We start from the raw sequence: 15390 nt of genomic DNA on the forward strand, positions 1-15390 counted from the left end.
CTCTGCTGCATTGAACATCGCGCGCCACTCCGCCATAGGACGGAGCGCCCGATGCTCTTCTGTTACATCACGCAGGACCCGCCCAGTGATCCCGTCTCTGTAGATTTACGTTGTGAGTTCTCTTCACATTCTCTTACGTTTATTACCACTGTACACCTAATATGCACTTGTAGTTCACTACTGCCTGATATACAATGATTATGATGTAATATAATATATATTGATTGTTTGTTTTGATATGCTAATGATGTGATGTAATTGTGACGTCATGTCCTTCCACCATATATATACCGCACCATGTGCACTATGTAACTGCTTGACAAAGGCTGCCTGCGTGCAGCTGAAACGTTGCCTTGATGTTTGAATTGGAATAAAGCCACATTCACTTTTCATCTTATTGGAGTGCTACAGTCTTCTCCTTTCTACATTGTGAAGTGTCTCCCGTGACCTGGGATTCCGACCGTGTGCACCCATCTTCGACCTATAATTTACAGAGTGCTGCTCCTTATCCTTTGTTTTGCTACTGGTCATCAGAGCTTGCACCTACAGTTGGATTTCAACACCTTCAATATGGATGCATCTTCCATCTCCTTACCAACAGGTACTGTGGCACCAACTACAACATCTACATACTCAGATGGGGACATTGACAGACTTCTGTCCTGTGTTGATGGGGACGCTACTTTCCTTCATACCCCTTCTGTTAACGATATTCAACGTCTATATGAAATGGAATCTCGCAAAATGTTGTCTTTAACCTTACATCTTACCACCTTGGGCGAATATTTTAAAACCCAAAGGATTCCCCGTGGCCTTAGGGTACAACCACAGGACAATGCATATACAAGTGACCCAGAATACCGGACCAAATATGAATCTATTGCTAATCGATTCTCTCTTGAACTTATTTTGCTTAATATCGACTTTCTCCAGAGAGACATTGTTACTACACGCACTAAAATGACTTCACTGGAGGATACTTTAAAATCATCCTCCTCCTCCACTGAGGTTGATACCTTTATGCAAAAACAAATTGGCTCCCTCCAAAAATCGAGGAGCGAGCAAGAGAACTTTAAACGCCATAAATGGCACAGGGACAGCCTTGACTATGAGAATGCCCGTGTGTACACATGGAATGATGTCACCAACAAACGTTCCAAGCGGATTAGAGACTTTAAGAATCAGGACATTCGGACTGCACAAACCTCTTCTTCAACGGACACTACCACCGGCCCACATGGACTTAAACATAATAGCCAGTCTTTTTTAGGACCTCGTCCACCTTTAAGCGACCCACCAGACGGGGAGGAAGCAAACAATGGAGGCGTAGGAAGAACAAGGGGACGTCCCCCCAAAGCCCAACCAGTGAAAGTGACCACGAAACGTCAAAACAAAACGTGGTAAATATTTCTTCAACTAATTTGTCTCATGATCAACTTGATGTTTTGAGTAAAGGTTTAAATTTTTGCCCCGCTAACAGAGTAGATTGGTTTTCTCTTGAAATTGATTTACAACAGTTTTTTCGTAAACTGAAACTGCGGCTCTGGTTCTCTGACCCCAACCATGCTCTTGTGGGGCCTGGAACCACACCCGCAGAATCAGCTAAGATTTCCTTTAAATTTGATGATTTTGCTTTACCCAAGAAAAGTAAATTTACTCCTACTGTTAACAACAGTATACTTGATACTTTCTGTACTTTTGTTAACCAAGATGTTGCTACACTAAGATCTAGTCCGGGTCAACTTAAGCATCCTAACCTTACTTCCCAGCAAATCTTAGCCTTACAATCCTTTATGCAGGACCATAATTTGATTTTAAAACCTGCCGACAAAGGAGGCGCAATAGTTGTCCTCGACCGCAGCAAATACATTTGCGAGGCCTTACGCCAGCTTAATGACCACAGTACATATAAACAACTGTCCAGAGACCCTATCAATGATATTGAACGTAAATTAGCAGCTATACTTACTCCTGCTCTCGACCAACAATTGATTGACGATAACCTTTGTTCTTTTCTGATGGTTTCGCATCCGGTGACACCAATTTTCTACCTATTACCCAAAATTCATAAGTCCTTGGTGGACCCTCCCGGACGACCAATTGTCTCCGGGAGGGACTCCATCACTAGTCATGCCTCCATTTTTCTTGACCAGCTTCTACGCCCATATGCCACTCGTGCTAAATCATTCCTTAGAGACACCTCTGATTTTCTATTAAAACTTGAATCAGTACCATTACCGAGGGATGTCACACTAGCATCCCTCGATATAGTGTCCCTGTACACCTCAATCCCCCATGCGGAAGGCATCGCAGCAGTCACTCACGCTATCACTCCTGATTTCTCTTTACCTGAAACTCAGTTTATTATCTCTCTTCTCGATTTTGTTCTCTCTAACAACTATTTTTTGTTCAATGACACATTTTATGCACAAATCGCCGGAACCGCCATGGGGACCAATGTGGCCCCAACGTACGCCAACATCTTTGTTGCGTCGCTGGAAGAGTCACACGTCTATGTATCCCACCACTTCAGCCAAGTGCTGGGGTGGTGGCGATACATCGACGATGTGTTCCTCATTTGGTGCGGTTCCGACGAGTCTCTGCTTTCTTTTCAGTCTTTCCTTAACTCCATCTGTCCACACATTCAGTTTACTCTCAATTTCTCTCACTCTTCTATTCAGTTTCTAGACACCTTGGTCTCTGTTAGCGAAGGCACACTAACCACCAGTCTCTTTACCAAACCCACTGATTGTAACTCGATTCTCCACTTTTCTAGTCATCATCCACGCCCCATGATTAAGTCTCTTCCCCGCAGCCAGATGGTTAGGGCCCGTAGGATCGTCAGTGACCAACATCTGATCTCTGACACACTGGATAAGATGGCCTCCAATTTCTCTAAACGGGGTTACCCCAAAAAACTTACTGCACAATGCAAACAGGAAGTCCTAGCGATGGACCGTCAGTCCCTGATTCATCAACCAAAAACTAAGTCCCCCTCTAACCGCATTGCATTTGTCACACAGTTTTGCGACAAATCCAGTCAAATTTCATCCATTATCCGACAACACTGGCCCCTACTCAAACAGGCTTTCCCACATATTCAAGAGTTCCAAGTACCACCTCTCATGTCATATAGAAGACCACCCAACTTACGTGACAGGCTTGTTAAGGCAGATGTGGCAGATAAATCCCGCACAGGACAACGCTACCTGACAGTGAGAAGCAGAGGCAGCTATCCATGCTGTCACTGCATCAACTGTCCCAAAATGATAAAAGGTCCCACTTTTCTACACCCCAACTCCGGTAAAATTTATACGTTGAGACATTACCTCACATGTACCTCCAGTTTTGTCATTTACGCTTTACTCTGTCCCTGCAATCTTTTGTATGTGGGGGAAACAACCGGTGAGTTCCGTACCAGATTCAATCAACACCGGTACACAATCCGCAAGGGGAGATTGGATCTCCCAGTCCCGAAACACTTTATTGAGTCCGGCCATTCTGAACGTGATTTACGTTTTGTACTTCTCGACCATATTCCTCCTCTCAAAAGAGGTGGTAACCGAATGGCCTTACTACATAAACGAGAACTATGGTGGATCTTTGAATTAAAATGTCTTAAACCTAACGGCCTGAATATTGATTTTCCTATTTCTAACCTCTAAGTTACCCCAGACACTCTGTTGTCTTGTAGATTGCCCCCCTGAGTATGTATGTTTACATATTGCCATTCGAGATGATTTATCTCCTCCTTTTATTTCCTTCTTACAGAGACGGCGGAACGGATCCTGCGTGACCTATATTCACCTGCTCCTCTCACCTTGAACAGCAACCGGAAAAACTTCATCAGTTCTATTTTATTTCATTTTTTGCCTTCATTATTCTTTTTTATGCATTTTTTATTTACTTTTTATTCTCCTATATTTTTCCTATACTTATATGGCCTGCTTTTCATGTCTGTCGTTTTCCCCTGTTGCAATTTCTTAACCGCAGTGGTGGAGCATATTTTCTATATTCTAATTGGTGCACCCCTTACTTACCTTCATTATAGGTGGGCCAGCGACGTGTGCGAGTCCTTGATGGACACTTCTGGCGTGGGCATCAAATAAAGGCCACCCTCAGTGACTGGGGTTTGGTGGGCAGGACTCCCCTATCTACATAGAGGTAGTCCCTTCCCTCCATCTGTATGTTGGGGATCCTTTCGGCAGGTCTCCCAACTCCCTAGAGAGGGTCCAGAGTGCAGTGTCCAGTATGCATGGTTCTGCTTGTGTGGCCCCATTTATCCATTGCTGTCTGTGCTAGGCGAGAGATATATATAAGACTTTTCGCCCTTACACAGTACAACAACTATTTTTAGGTGCACCCCTATTCATACTCCTGCTGCTCCGCCACTTCTTTATTACCTTCTTTATTATTTTCTCTTATTTTATTTTTGCCCTTTCAGCTGCCCTCAACAATAATGGCCAGACATGCTTCCTTGCTCTCTCTGCGCATGCGCATGTGATACCCACTCACTGCGCGTGCGCGACATCCCCCCATGCCCGAACTGCAGTCTCCTCTGCTCTTTTCCACCCATGCGATTGGGTGCGATCGCACCATTTCCGGTTGCGTTCCAACCCCACCTTCCGGTTGCGGTCCAAGCATTTCTCTGCTGCATTGAACATCGCGCGCCACTCCGCCATAGGACGGAGCGCCCGATGCTCTTCTGTTACATCACGCAGGACCCGCCCAGTGATCCCGTCTCTGTAGATTTACGTTGTGAGTTCTCTTCACATTCTCTTACGTTTATTACCACTGTACACCTAATATGCACTTGTAGTTCACTACTGCCTGATATACAATGATTATGATGTAATATAATATATATTGATTGTTTGTTTTGATATGCTAATGATGTGATGTAATTGTGACGTCATGTCCTTCCACCATATATATACCGCACCATGTGCACTATGTAACTGCTTGACAAAGGCTGCCTGCGTGCAGCTGAAACGTTGCCTTGATGTTTGAATTGGAATAAAGCCACATTCACTTTTCATCTTATTGGAGTGCTACAGTCTTCTCCTTTCTACATAAGAAAATCTGGAGAGATTTGTCACCAGTGGCAGTGGCTCACAGGAAATAACTTCTGTATGACAAACTTTAGAAAAATGCAAATAAGATTAACTTCTTTAAAGATGTTGGATTGAGACAATTTTTTAGACTGTGTTCTTGTTGTGCAGCAGGACAGTTTTTTTGTTTTTCAGTTTTGTTTTTTCAATTTAATGATTATCTAAAATATTAATCAGCTGCAATAGTCAAATCAATTGTTTCTGCACAAAATTCTGCATGAATATATAGCCATACACTTCAATGAAACTCCTGCAGCAGAAATTCTGCTGTGTGAATGGGACAGTAGAATCCCATTCAGAAATTCTGGCTTGTGAACATTAGTCTTAGGCCGTGTTCACACGATAGAAATTTAGCGCAGAATTCCACGTGTTTTCTGTGTGGAATTCTGTAAAAATTTATGGCTCATTAACTTTAATGGGATCATGCAATGTCATTCACACATTAGAATTTCCGCATGCGTCTGGTCTTATATTTTTCCGTACTTTGGCTGCGGCATTCGCGCAGGATGTGGAATTTCTGCAGAATTTTCCACACCAATTCCGCATTGATTCCGCAAATGATAAAAAAAACAAAACAAAAAAACATTCTGCACAGAACCAATGCGGATGCATAATTCTCGCAGGTATGCACATTTGCCTCCATGTGAACGCAGCCTTTTGCCGCGTTTACATGGCTGAATTTCTGCATGGAATTCTGCATGAATTTATAGCCAATACACTTCAATGGGATTCCACTGTCCCATTCACACAGCAGAATTTCTGCTGCAGAATTTTCGCTGAGGGAATTTCATTGAATTGAACTGGCTATAAATTCATGCAGAATTTTTATGCAGTATTCAGTGCAGAAATTCTGCCGAGTGAGCCCCGCCTTAGAGTAGTCTGTATTTTCTGAAGCATTTACCCACAAATCCTGTTTAAGTAAGGCTGGGTTCACACTACGTTTTCCCCCATACGGGAGGGCATACGGCAGGGGGAGCTAAAAGCTCGCGCTCCCGTATGTCACCGTATGCGCTCCCGTATGTCATTCATTTCAATGAGCCGACCGGAGTGAAACGTTCGGTCCGGTCGGCTCATTCTTGCGCCGTATGCGCTTTTACAACCGGACCTAAAACCGTGGTCAACCTGCCGTATGCGCTCCCGTATGGGGGAAAACGTAGTGTGAGCCCAGCCTAACAGAACTTATGGTCTGCTCACATGCCCTTTCGTTATCTCGGTGAAATGAATCTGTTAACTGATAAATTGATTTTCAATGTCACGTCCTTCATGGCTAAAGAGTTACTGTCCTTTTTAAAACCACATTTGACATTTTGTTCAGATGCTTAGCGACCGCTAGGTGGGAGATCATTCTGCAAGAATTTGCAACAGCTGGAGGCACCCTGGTTAGAAAACACTGGTCTATTGTATTGAAGGCAGCACAGATGTGTTTCAATGGGTGGGGTGGCTGGTGTGTGCGTGTGTGCGTGTGTGTGTGTGAGGAAGAAAAATGACCGCACACTTCCTCAAACAAGGAATCCTGGGATTTGTAGTTTGAGAGAATGAACTCAATCAGGAAATGGCCATTTCACAAAAAGATGGCCTCAGCATTATGTTAATCTCACAACATAGCCATTTAACCCCAAGACAAGTGCAGTTCCTTCCTAAGCATGTTCATTACTGCCTGGCAGGTATGTACTAAAATCACTTTATGGTGGATAACCCTTTAAGGGTACATTCACACGAGCGGATTTTCACAGCGGATTTCGCTGCGGATCCGCCGCTGAAGGACCCTCTATATTCTGCCTTCACATGTGCGTGCTCGGAGCAGCAATACATCGTTACATGCAGACACGCTGAAGCGTTGTGCGAGTCGCCGCGCATGCGCGGTGTACTCGCACACATCACGGCCGCTCTCCCTGCTCGACGAGCTAGGCCGAGAGCTGCCGCGATGTGCGAGTATACTGTGCATGCGCATGGTGACTCGCACATCGCTCTGTGTCTGCTCGAAGCGGCATATTGCCACTCCAAGCAGGCACATGTAAAGGCAGAATAGAGAGGTCCTTCAGCGGTGGAACCGCAGCAAAATCTGCTGCAAATCCGCTCGTGTGAACTTACCCTAAATCTGACCTTTTTCATTGCAGAAGTCTATGTGGTGAAAACGTTGGGTCTGCCGGCCAAGGAGTGGAGCTCGATGCAGCACACATCCCTGGCTTATAACTCAAGAACTGCATGGTCTGGGCAACATGTTATAAGTTGTTTTAAATAACAGTAACTGTTTGTGTCTATTTGACAAGTCTTAATAAGTATACTTTTAAATTTTATTTTTATTTATTTTTAAATCAGAATAAGTAACATGTTAACATATTCCATAGGAATTTTTTCATAAATGCGCGTCAGAGATACAGGGCGCAGGTTTACCCTATTGAATGACCACAAATTTTTGATCAAAGTGTAATAAGTGCCAGAAATACAAGTATTCTTCCACATATTGTACAGTGTACTTTTACTTTGTGAAAAACGACATACCTTTTAGAGGTGCTGGTGTCTTGGCAATAAAATTATAACTTTTCTAAAGTTATACTTTTTATTGTCTTTTTGATTTATTTGCAATTGGAATTCCACAACTAGGTCAGCAATGGCCCATCTGTGTGCCAGTTAATCCTCTCTGGCCCTAGATTCTGACACAAAATAGCAGAAGATAACTCCATGTTGTACTTTGAGAAATGTTTACGCCTTGGGTAATATTATACATGTCTACTGCATATGGGAGGTGTACATGGTAGTTTTGTACTTTTATTTTCTGATTTTAAAATCAAGATTTACCAAGAATCTTTGCAAGTTGCCATAGACTTGTAACTAACTAAAGCTGAAACTCGTCAGCAGTTTTTCAGTAAACTACTTAATCATGAACTTACACAGGTTACTGCAGATTCACAGTAACTACAGACTCATTGCCAAAGAGAGTAAAACTAACCCCAAAATGTTCTTTAACTATATAAATAGCAAAAAAGGTCAAAAATGAAAGTGTAGGCCCTTTAAAAAATTGAGGAAGAAATTATAAACGGTAATCAGGAAAAAGCAAATATATTAAACAAATTCTTCTCCACTGTATTCACCGAGGAAAATGAAATGCCAGCAGTGAAATACAGTGTGATAAGGTAAACTCCCCAGTACAGGTCACCTGTCTAACCCAGGAAGAAGTACAGTGCCGCCTACAAAAAAACAAAATAGACAAATCACCAGGTCCAGATGGCATCCACCCCCGTGTTCTAAAGGAATTAAGTAATGTAATAGACAGACCCCTATTTTTAATATTCAGGGACTCTATAGGGACAGGAACTGTTCCCCAGGACTGGCGCATGTGGTGCTAAAATTTTCCCAGCCAGGGTGCCTCCAGCTGTTTCAAAATTGCAACTCCCAGCATGCTGGGAGTTGTAGTTTTGCAACAGCTGGAGGCACCCTGTCAGGGAAACGGTGTTCTCCATAACCTGTCACTCTCTGAAACTACAACTCCCATCGTGCCCTGACAGATATACAGGCTGTAAGGGCATGATAGGAGCGGCAGTTTTATAGCGGCTGCAGAGTGACTGTTTTTTTAGGGATAATATAAAACTTCAAATCCCATCATGCCCTGACAGATATACAGCCTGTCAGGACATGTTAGGAGTTATAGTTTTAGAGAGTCTACTGTACCCAACATGTCCTGACAGCCTGTATATCTGTCAGGGCATGATAAGAGTTGTAGTTTCAGAGAGTGACAGGTTATGGAGAACACTGTTTTCCTTACAGGGTGCCTCCAGCTGTTGCAAAACTACAACTCCCAGCATGCTGGGAGTTGCAGTTTTGAAACAGCAGGAGGCACCCTGGCTGGGGAACAGTGTTCTCTATAACCTGTCACTCTCTGAATCTCTGCATCTTCATACTGCGACACCCCCGGGGGACCACGACACCAGGTGGGAGCCGCAATACTTCCGGGGGACCCGAAACACCAGGGGGGAGCCGCAACACCAGGGGGGACTGCAACACCAGGGGAGACCGCAACACGAGGGGGGAGCCGCCCACTCCCTCTGTGGGCACCTAGTGGAGGACTCCCCCTTTCTTGCACATATGCAAATATGAAAAAATATGCACTTACCAACTTTCCTGGCTGCTGCTGCTGATGTATGTGCACGTGCTCTGCTCCTGGTGGCCACGCGCTCACACAGGCAGTGAGAGGGCCGGGAGTGAGCACAGGAGGGCGGGACCTGCTGGCAATCAAGGAAAACGTCTCTGACGTAGGCGATGAGCGGGACGTTTCTGACTGGTATGTGTCCCAGAAGGCAGGAGTGGCCAGTTTTTTCACTGGCTTTTTCTACATGAAATCCTAAACCTTTTCTGATGAAAGCAATCTATAACCTATCAAAAGTTTTTTTTTTTTTATCTGACAGTGCCCATTTAAATGGGAGAACACTTGGGACGACTGATGTGGAAAAGGACTTGGGAGTCTTAGTGAACAGTAAATTTAGTTGTAGTGACCAGTGTCGGGCTACTGCGGCCAAGGCAAATAAAGTCACAGGGTGCATCAATAGGGACATAGATGCCCACGACAAGGAAATAATTCTACCGATGTACAAATCACTAGTCAGACCACACATAGAATACTGTGTACAGTACTGGGCACCAGTGTACAAGAAAGATATAGTGGAGCTGGAGAAGGTTCAAAGACAGGCAACCAGAGTAATACGGGGAATGGGAGGACTACAGTACCCAGAAAGATTATCAGAATTAGGGTTATTTAGTTTAGAAAAAAAAGAAGGCTTAGGGGAGACTTAAAGGGGTACTCCGGTGGAAACCTTTTTTTTTTTTTTTTTTTTTTTTTTTTTAAATCAACTGGTGCCAGAAAGTTAAACAGATTTGTAAATGACTTCTATTAAAAAATCTTAATCCTGCCAGTACTTATTAGCTGCTGAATACTAGAGAGGAAATGCTTTTCTCTTTAGAACACAGTGCTCTCTGCTGACATCTCTGTCCATTTTAGGAACTGTCCTGAGCAGCATATGTTTTCTATGGGGATTTTCTCCTACTCTGGACAGTTCTTAAAATGGGCAGAGATGTCAGCAGAGAGCACTGTGGTCGTGATGTCAGCAGAGAGCTCTGTGTTCCAAAAAGAGAATAATTTCCTCTGTAGTATTCAGCAGCTAATAAGTACTTGAAGGATTAAGATTTTTTTTAACCTCTTAAGGAGAGCCTGGTCCCGGTGTTTAAAACCGGGTCAAGCCGTGACCCAGAATCACACTGGGTCGGTCCTGGCTGCTATTGATAGCCGGGACCCTGGGCACGCGGCACAGATCGTTGTGCCGCGCGCTATTAACCCTTCAGACGTGGCGATCAAAGTTGATTGCCACATCGAAAACGAAAGAAAAAGCTTCCCGGCAGCTCAATCGGGCTGATCGGGACTATCGCGATAAAATCGCCCCCTTACCTTGCTCTGTCGCGTCCGATCGGCGTTTGATTGCTCCAAGCTTGAGCTACAGGCTTGAGCTACAACCCCCTATTATGCTGATCCATGCACAGCTATGGCTTTGCAGGGATCAGGGTAAATGATCAGTATGTGCAGTGTTATAGCTCCCCATGGGAGCTGTAACACTGCAAAAAAAGTGAAAAAAAAAGTAAATAAAGGTCATTTAAAGCCCCTTCCCTAATAAAAGTTTGAATCACCCCGCTTTTCCCATATAAAAAAAAATAAACATGTGTGGTATTGCCGCATGCGTAAATGTCCGAACTATAAAAATATATCGTTAATTAAACAATGTCAATGGCATACGCGCAAAAAAATTCCAAAGTCCAAAATAGCGTATTTTTGGTCACTTTTTATATCATTAAAAAATGAATAAAAAGCGATCAAAAAAGCCCGATCAATGCAAAAATGGTACCGCTAAAAACTTCAGAACACGGCACAAAAAATTAGCCCTCATGCCAGCCCGTACGTGGAAAAATAAAGTTATAGGGGTCAGAAGATGACAATTTTAAACGTATTAATTTTCCTGCATGTTATGTTTTTTTTTTTTTCAGAAGTACGACAAAATCAAACCTATATAAGTAGGGTATCATTTTAACCATATGGACCTACAGAATAAAGATAAGGTGTCATTTTTACCGAAAAATGCACTGTGTAGGAAAGGAAGCCACCGAAAGCTACAAAATGACATTTTTCAAAAATTTTGTCGCACAATGAATTTTTTTTTTCTGTTTCACCGTAGATATTTTGGTAAAATGACTAATGTCACTGCAAAGTAGAATTGGTGGCGCAAAAAATAAGCCATCATATGGAATTTTCTGTGCAAAATTTAAACCGTTATGATTTTTAGAAGGTGATGAGGAAAAAATGAAAAAGCAAAAACGGAAAAACGCTGAGTCCTTAAGGGGTTAATAAAAGTAATTTACTAATCTGTTTAACTTTCGGTCACCAGTTGATAAAAAAAAAAAAAAAAAAATAACTTTAATAACTGTACAGTGGTCCCTCAACATACGATGGTAATCCATTCGAAATGAACCATCCTTAGTCGAAACCATCGTATGTTGAGGGATCCATGCAATGTAAAGTATAGGACAGTGGTCTACAACCTGCGGACCTCCAGATGTTGCAAAACTACAACACCCAACATACCCAGACAGCGCACGGCTGTCCGGGCATGCTGGGAGTTGTAGTTTTGCAACATCTGGAGGTCCTCAGGTTGAAGACCACTGGTATTGGAGGTCATACCCACGTGTCCCCGCTGCACCAGACCGTCACCGCTGCCCTGGATGTCGCCTTCCATCGCTGTCGCTGCGTCCCCGACGCTCCGGCAAGGCCTCTGCTTCCCTGGCATCCTTGCTCTCCGTCTCCACCATCACGTCGCTACGCACGTCGCTCCTATTGGATGACGGGACGGCGTGCACAGCGATGTAATGACTGAGTGAGAGTGGCGACAATGCAGGGGATCCCGAAGAGGAGCCCCGAGGACTGGTAAGTGATCGTCACCGGACCACAAGGGGCACCATGACTGCACCTGACTGCTTCAGCTGCCACCGGATAGCCGTTTATGTGATGGCCCCGACATACAAAAGCATTGTATGTTGATGCTGCCTTCAACATGTATTGGCCTCTGAGCGGCCATCGTATGTTGAAATAATCGTATGTCGGGGCCATCGTAGGTCGGGGGGGGGTCACTGTATAAATATATCAGGGGACCGTACGGAGATCTCTCCCATGATCTATTTATACCCAGGACTGTATCTATAACAAGGGGGCATCCTCTACGTTCAGAGGAAAGAAGGTTTCTACACCAGCACAGATGGGGGTTCTTTACTGTAAGGCTAGGTTCAGACTATGGAATTTCGGCCTGCAATTTTGCTTTGAAATTGCAGGCGGAAATTCCGCTTTCAAAAATGTATAGTGTAGTGAATGATTTTCCATTCACAAATTCACACTTCGGAATTTGTGAAGCGGAATTTGTGAACGGACAATCTGCTTGGAAATTTCCGCCTGAAGAAAGGCGGGTCTCTTTCTTCAGGCGGAAATCCAAGCGGAACACATTGCAGTCTATTGGAGACTGCAGTGTCTGCGCGGTCCTATCGCCGACTGATTCAACCGGCGCTGGCCGCACTCGGAATCTCCGGGCGGAAATTTTCTGCCTGGAGATTCCGTAGTCTGAACCTAGCCTAAGTGAGACTGTGAAATTCTCTCCCGGAGGAGGTGGTCATGGGGAACTCTGTAAAAGAGTCCAAAAACGGGCTGGATGCATTTTTGGACAATAACATCGCTGGTTATATATACTAGTAGATTTATAGGGAGAGAACATTGATCCAGAGATTTATTCTGATTGCCATATTTGGGTCGGGAAGGAATTTTTGGCCTTCCTCTGGATCAACTCAGTAGGGACTCATTAGGGTTATAGGTTGAACTTGATGGACTCTGGTCTTTTTTCAACCTTATGAACTAAGTTACTATGTTACTATGTAAAGTATAGATAAACTACAGATAAAGTAAAAGCTGCCACATACAGTAACCGTGTCATGTAAGATCACCCTCCTAAGTACTGTAGATTGACTGACTGACTCAAAGGGGTTCTCCCGTGGAAAACTTTATTTTATTTTAAATCAACTGGTGCCAGAAAGTTAAACAGATTTGTAAATCTGTGCAGAGAAGCATATGTTTGCTATGGGGATTTTCTCCTGCTCTGGACAGTTCCTAAAATGGACAGCAGAGAGCACTGTGGTCATGACATCAGAAGAAATGCATTTCTTTTTTGGATTCCTCTTTAGTATACAGCCCCTAATAAGTACAGGAAGGATTAAGATTTTTTAATAGAAGTGATTTACAAATCTGTTTAACTTTCTGGCACCAGTTGATTTAAAAAATAAAAAAAATAAAAAAAGTTTTCCACAGTACCCCTTTAACTATCTGAACATAAGTTGACTACATCACTTAATTTGGGTCTTTAAAACCAGGTGATTTCTTTCTGCTTTTTTTTTTTATTTTTTTATTATTATTAATAATTTTAGCATTTTTCTGTGAATGACAGAGTTATTACATAACAAAGTAAAAAAAAAAAAAAAAGGCTGTTTTTACATTGAAAAACCTTAGAAGGGTTATTCAGGAGTAGAGAAACCAAGAATTACTTAAAGAAAATAACTAAATAAATAAACATCACATCTTTCCCTGAAAGCCACCAGGGACCAATCACAGCGGTCCCTGCCTGGCAATTCACACACCACCAGGCTATGAATGTGAGCCCGGTGTTCCCTCCACCTCTGAAGCTTCACTTGAGAAGAGGGCAGTGTCTAAGGAGTATCTGTCATGGTGACAGAGGGAGGATGCTCCCTCTGTTCCTAATTTGTGCCCTGCAAAGCGATCACATGGGAGCCAATGGTAGCCTGAGGCAGTCCCTTCTGCTGGACTATCAGCGTAACTCTAATACAGATGTGTATTGCACTGTATTTTGTGCATAAATATGTAACCTAAACATGTAAATAACAATGTCAAAAAAATAAAATATGTAAAAAAATAAATATGTATATGAAAAATAAATAAATATTTAACTGAAGTCTTTAAAGAGTACCTATCATCAACAAAACTTTCCCTAATCCCCCTCCCCAACTGTGAGGGCCATGTGCGAGTGAGTAAGGGGCGTGGCCCGGCAGGCGTGACGTCAGCTGAAGCCCTTCTTCTTCTTCTTCCGCCCTTCTTCCTCTATGTGAACTATAATCTATAAAACCTACTTGCAGAGTTTTTTTGGTATAGGAAGACCTCAATCAGGCTAGGGAAAGGCAGACCCGATCCTTCTTGCAGGGCAGCGCTGCACTGACATTTGGCCAGCGCGCGTCGTCTCTCCTTCTCAGGGGGCGGAGCCTGATGACACAACCGGCCAAGTCAGGAGCGTGCCCTGCTGTGCTGGGAGCACAGGGCTTGCTCCCGCCTGTCTGACAGGCAGGGAGCAGCGCTGTGCTCTTCATGTGTCCCGGCTGCAGTCCGAAATCACTAGAGACTAGAGGCAGGATATGTAGCGAGACCCCTAGTGGTGGGTTTTCCCAAATTAAAGTAAACATGTAAATCACAATTTTTTTTTTTTTTTTTTTTTTTTTTAGGAACTTGTTCAGAATACATTGCATTACAACATATTAAAACTTTCTTTGCAGACAGGTACTCTTTAAAAGTAAAATGATGTTTAAGAAATTATGCCAACGTTAAGTAGAAATATTGTTGATGTGAATAATTTGTGTCATAACTATTTCTTGTATAAGCATACATGCGTATTTTCTGCTGCAGATTTACTGCCTATTGAAGGCAATGAGCAGTAAAATCTGCAGCAGCAGATCTGCAGAAATATTATGCATGTGAAAACGTACACAAAGTCTAGAAAAATGCAAACTTTTAAATATTTTCCTTTTAAGGCTAAGTCTCCACTTGTTTTTTTTTTTTTTTTTTTTTTTTTTGCAAAACGCAAAGAAAAACGCCAATTCTGCCACATGGCATTTTTTTGGTCAGAAAACACTGCGGCCAGATGTTAGCTGTAAGTCAATGAGAAATCGCAAATTTCGAATTCCACTTTGCGTTTTCACTTTGGCGTTTTTTTTAAATCCTTTTGGCGTTTTTTTCTGCTCTTTGGCGTTTTGAAAAAAACGCTGTAATTCCCTCAAACCGGCGTTTTTTGTCAAAATCGTGGCATTTTGCTCCAATAGAAGTCTATGGGAGTGCGAAAACTCCCAAAAAAGCTATGTGGATTTTAACTTTGGCGTTTTTGCAGGCGGTTTTTAATCTTTTTTGGACTTTAGCGATCCAAAA

At 43.1% G+C, this 15390-nt stretch overlaps 1 protein-coding gene across 10 annotated transcripts in view; it reads left to right on the forward strand.

Annotated features, from left to right (window-relative positions):
* Positions 1–15390, forward strand: part of BNC1 (basonuclin 1) — a 212186-nt gene that overhangs the window by 58383 nt on the left and 138413 nt on the right. The window contains exon 1 of one of the 10 annotated variants that reach the window (XM_056572152.1): positions 14705–14748. The exons of the other annotated variants lie outside the window; for them this stretch is intronic. The gene's annotated coding sequence lies outside the window, so the exon portion shown is untranslated. Of the gene's footprint in view, positions 1–14704; positions 14749–15390 lie in introns of those variants that run through there. 10 annotated transcript variants of the gene reach the window in all.

This window comes from Hyla sarda, chromosome 4 (assembly GCF_029499605.1).
Source record: "Hyla sarda isolate aHylSar1 chromosome 4, aHylSar1.hap1, whole genome shotgun sequence".
NCBI classification, from domain to species: domain Eukaryota; kingdom Metazoa; phylum Chordata; class Amphibia; order Anura; family Hylidae; genus Hyla; species Hyla sarda.